At 37.6% G+C, this 5,455-nt stretch overlaps 1 pseudogene; it reads left to right on the top strand.

The window, feature by feature from the left end:
* Positions 1-431: 431 nt before the first annotated feature.
* LOC131151356 (uncharacterized) lies at positions 432-5,185 on the top strand (annotated as a pseudogene).
* The last annotated feature ends 270 nt before the right edge of the window (positions 5,186-5,455 follow it).

The raw sequence follows: 5,455 nt of genomic DNA, 5'->3' as shown, positions 1-5,455 counted from the left end.
GAGGTCAGCCCTGTGGTAATTTGACCTGGTTTGTATAGGTGACGCTCCACCCGTTTAAGTGAGCAAGGTATTGTGATAATCCTTGTGCTGGTTAGCCAAGGCGGGGACGTAGGCGGTTGGCCGAACCTCGATAACATATCCGCATGTCATCTTCTCTTTACTGCTTTCTGATACTTGTGTGATTGTTTAAACTGCTTCATCTGATCTCTGGCACATTTACATCATTTGCACTAGATTGACCCTAGGCTTGTGAACAACTGCTGCTAGGAGGAATACTTAGAAGGTAAAATTTAAAAATACCAATTCACCCCCCCTCTTGGGATCACGGTAAAGCTAACAATTGGTATCAGAGCGAGGTTGCATAGACTGATTGTTATTTTGCACAAAGTTCACATATGGCTCATAGCTCTGTGACCCCTTTCCCTAAGGGACCATCTTCCACACGACCTCCTGTTTTTAGCGGTGTTAATTACACCTTCTGGAAACAGAGGATGCGCATCTACCTTCAGAATACTGATTGGAAGGTGTGGAGGATTGTCTCTAAGGGAAACTATGTCCCTATGAGAATTGAGGGTGCAGTTAGGGTTCCTAAGACTGAGGATGAATATGATGATGATGATATGAAAGCCGTTAGTCTTAATGCCACTGCTATGAATATTTTATATTGTAGTCTTGATGTGAATGAATTTAACAGGATTATGGCATGTTCAACTGCAAAAGAAATATGGGAAAAATTAGAGGTCACATATGAGGGTACTAGAGATGTGAAAGACAGTAGGATAGATATGTTGACCAGTGAGTATGAGGCCTTTAGGATGAATGTAGGTGAGTCCATTCAGAGCATGTACACTAGATTCACACACATCATAAACTCACTGCATGCATTAGGAAAGACATATCCCACATATGAAATGATCAGGAAGATCCTTAGAGGCTTGCCTCCTGTTTGGGAAGCTAAGGCTACGGCCATTGCTGAGGGTAGAGACCTTAAGGCCATGAGCTTAGACGAATTGATAGGTTCCTTAATCACTTATGAACTGTCCATAAATGAAAGACTCAATGAGCATAACAGGGCTAAGAAGGTGACTGCACTAAAAGCATCTAACGACACTTTTAGTGAGTATAGTGAGTCTGACACTGATGAGGAAATGGCTATGCTAACTAAAAAGTTTAGTAGATTCTTCAGGAAGAACAGGAAGCCATTTAAAAAATATAGAGACTCCACTAATGAGAAGGGAGAGTCCAGCAAAAGAAAGGAAAAATCAAATGCTCCTACATGCTACAACTGCAACAAAGTGGGGCACATCAAACCCGACTGCCCACTTCTGAAAAAGGAGGCTAAGAAAAATAAAAGAGCCATGAAGGCTGGGACTTCATGGGATCAATTCAGCAGCAGCAACTCAGACTCGGATCATAGTGACACGGAGGTCGCTAACTGGTGCTTAATGGCACACGGGGATGAGGTATCGTCTTCTAGTTCTTCATCTTCTTATTGTTCATCTGATGATTGTGATTCTGACAGCATGCCTACATTTAGACAATTGCAATTTGAATATATCCGTGTTTCAAAATTATTGGGCAAAATGACCAAAGAGAATGAAAATTTGAAAAAGAAATGTGACAATTGGTCTAAATTGTTTAATATGGCAAAAACCTCTCATGCATCTATTTTAAAAGAAAAGGATACTACTATTGTTGAGCTTGAGAGGAAAGTGGATGATAGCTCCACAATCATTTTTAAATTCACAAAGGGCAAAGAAAATTTTGAAAAACTACTTGGTGCCCAAAGAAATTCTTTAAGTAAAGAGGGTCTTGGTTTTAATGGCATTGAAAATATTAGACGACCTAATCTTTACTTAGGACATTTTACACGAGAATCAAAATCTCATATCCCTCCTAAAGAACCTAAGTGTAGACTGAAATGTTTTAAATGCAAACAGATTGGTCACATTCAATTTGATTGTCCACTTAGGAATAAGCATGCTAAAATCAGAAAGGTATGGGTAGTTAAAGGAGACCCTGCTACTAACCCCCATGGACCCAATAAAATTTGGGGACCAGCATCAGTCACTTAGCTTATTTTGCAGGTATGTCTAAAATCATCCCCATCCAAGGACCGGTGGTACTTAGACAGTGGGTGCTCACGACACATGACCAGTGACAAGGGAAAATTCACTTCAATTGTTCCCAAGGATGGAGGCTACGTGACATTTGGTGACAATGCCAAAGGACGCATCGTCGGGGTAGGTAAGGTTGGTAAGGATTCCTCTCCTACTATCGATAATGTTCTGTTGGTTGATGGATTGAAACATAATCTACTTAGCATAAGTCAATTGTGTGATATAGGATATAAAGTATCATTTGAGAATGACAAATGCATAGTAGAAAATAAAACAGACCACAAAGTACTCTTTACTGCTGAGAGACATGAAAATGTTTACACTACATCTCTTGATATTTTAGCTTCGCAACAAGTAACATGTTTTTCTGCTATAAATGAAGCTAGTTGGTTGTGGCATAGGCGTTTGGGGCATGCTAGCATGGACTTGTTGTCTAAACTTGTTAGAAAAGAATTGGTTAAAGGTTTGCCTAAAATGTCTTTTGTAAAGGACAAAATTTGTGATGCATGTCAAATGGGTAAGCAAACAAAATCTAGTTTTAAGAAAAAGAAATTCATATCTACTACTAGACCATTGGAGTTGCTTCACCTAGATTTATTTGGGCCTAATTCTGTGCAAAGTCTTGGTGGAAAATCTTATGCTTTTGTAATTGTGGACGATTTTTCTAGATTCACATGGGTGTTATTTCTTGCACATAAAAATGAATCATGTGAACATTTCACCAAACTTTGCAAGAGAATTCAGAATGAAAAAGGATATAAAATCACTCACATAAGAAGTGATAGAGGCACGGAATTCAAAAATGAAAGCATAGAAAAATATTGTGACTTAGAAGGTATATCTCATAATTTTTTTGCACCTAGGACACCTCAACAAAATGGTGTAGTTGAAAGAAAGAATAGGTCACTACAAGAAATGGGAAGAACTATGTTGAATGAGCATAACTTACCTAAATATTTTTGGGCCGAGGCCATTAATACCGCATGCTATGTTATGAATAGGGTGTTGATTAGACCATCAATTAATAAAACTCCTTATGAATTGTGGAACAACCATAAGCCTAATATTTCCTATTTTCATGTATTTGGTTGTAAATGCTTTGTGCTTAGAGATAACGAGCATCTAGGAAAATTTGACTCTAAATCTGATGAAGGCATCTTCCTAGGCTATGCACTTAATAGTAAAGCATATAGAGTTTTCAATAAAAGAACTTTAGCCGTAATTGAATCCATTCATGTTGTATTTGATGAGTCTAATCCATTCTCTAACAAAGATGATGAAGATGATATTGATATTAGAAAATGTTTAGAGAAAATGTCCATTGAAAATAATGCAAGTGAAAATCAAGAAGCAAACGAAAAATCACTTGAGGATAATGAGAATGGAAATCAAGAATTGCCTAAAGATTGGAAATACATTAGAAGTCATCCTATAGATCAAATCATAGGCGAACCATCCCGCGGAGTAGCCACCAGATCATCATTGAGAAATATAGTAAACCACTCCGCTTTCTTATCCCAAGAAGAACCTAAAAATATTAAAGAAGCCGTAGAAGATGAATCTTGGGTAATGTCCATGCAAGAAGAACTTAATCAATTTGAAAGAAGCAAAGTGTGGACCTTAGTTCCTAGGCCAAATGAGCACACCATCATTGGAACTAAATGGGTATATAGAAATAAGAAAGATGAAAATGGGGGTAGTAACTAGGAATAAAGCCAGACTAGTTGCCCAAGGATACAACCAACAGGAAGGGATTGATTTTGATGAAACATATGCTCCTGTTGCTAGATTAGAAGCCATTCGTATGCTACTTGCCTTTGCCGCTTTTAAAAATTTTAAATTGTTTCAAATGGATGTTAAAAGCGCATTTTTAAATGGCTACATCAATGAAGAGGTATATGTAGAACAACCACCCGGTTTTGAGAATCATAAATATCCCGATCATGTTTACCGGTTGTCTAAAGCCCTGTATGGATTGAAACAAGCTCCTAGAGCTTGGTATGAGAGGCTTAGTGGTTTTCTATTAGAAAATGAGTTTACCCGTGGCAAGATTGACACTACACTTTTCATCAAGTCCAAAAATGATGATATGCTCCTCGTTCAGATTTATGTGGATGATATCATTTTTGGAGCAACCAATGATGAGTTGTGTAATGAGTTTGCCAAATGCATGCAAAGTGAGTTTGAAATGAGCATGATGGGTGAACTTAGTTTCTTCTTAGGTCTACAAATTAAGCAAGCTAATCATGGAACTTTCATATGCCAATCTAAATACATAAGGGACTTGCTAAAGAAATTTAATATGGAAGATTGTAAAATTCTTGGCACACCTATGAACTCTTCCATAAAACTTGATAAAGATGAACAAGGGATCCCTGTTGATGTAAAATTATACCGTGGCATGATTGGAAGTCTCCTATACCTCACTGCTAGTAGGCCTGATATTATGTTTAGTGTGTGCATGTGTGCTAGATTTCAGGCTAACCCTAAGGAATCTCATCTGAAAGCTGTTAAACGAATCCTTAGGTATCTAGTTGGAACTATAGAGTTAGGACTTTGGTACCCTAAGCATACTACTTTTGAGATTGTCAGTTACACTGATGCTGACTTTGCCGGTAGTAAGGTTGATAGAAAAAGCACTAGCGGCAGTTGCCATTACTTAGGACAATCTCTTGTTTCTTGGTTCTCCAAGAAACAAAACTCAGTTGCCTTATCCACCGCCGAAGCTGAATATATTGCAGCTGGAAGTTGTTGTGCCCAAACTCTTTATATGAAACAACAACTTGTGGATTTTGGATTGCACTATGAAACAAACAATACCGATTAAATGTGATAATACTAGTGCAATCAACATCTCTAAAAATCCTATCTCACATTCACGAACTAAACACATTGAGATTAGACATCATTTCCTTCGTGATCATGTGCAAAAAGGGGATGTGGCTCTTGAGTTTGTATGCACAAATGAACAGTGGGCCGATATATTCACTAAGCCACTACCTGAGGATAGATTTATACAAATTAGACGGGAGTTAGGCTTAATGCATAATAGAGAAGCTTCATAATCTAATATATTCTATAACTTGCACAAATTTAGGGGGAGCTGCTTTATATTGTGAAAGTTGGTTGTTGACTGAGTGCTTATGTCATACGTTCACTTATTGCATGTTCATATTGACTATTGCCTATGATTGCATTATTTGTCCAATTCATGGCCATTTTGAAAGTTTATTTGCTATAATTGGCTTATACTGAACTGTGTGAGTAGTTGTGGATAAACTGTTAGGAAATATAAATTCAAACAGGTTACACTTACACAGGTTTATTTTTGGAAA

This window comes from Malania oleifera, chromosome 3 (genome assembly GCF_029873635.1).
Source record: "Malania oleifera isolate guangnan ecotype guangnan chromosome 3, ASM2987363v1, whole genome shotgun sequence".
Taxonomy (NCBI): domain Eukaryota; kingdom Viridiplantae; phylum Streptophyta; class Magnoliopsida; order Santalales; family Ximeniaceae; genus Malania; species Malania oleifera.
Note: the sequence above shows the minus strand (reverse complement) of the source record. Positions and strands in the feature narration are given on the sequence as shown.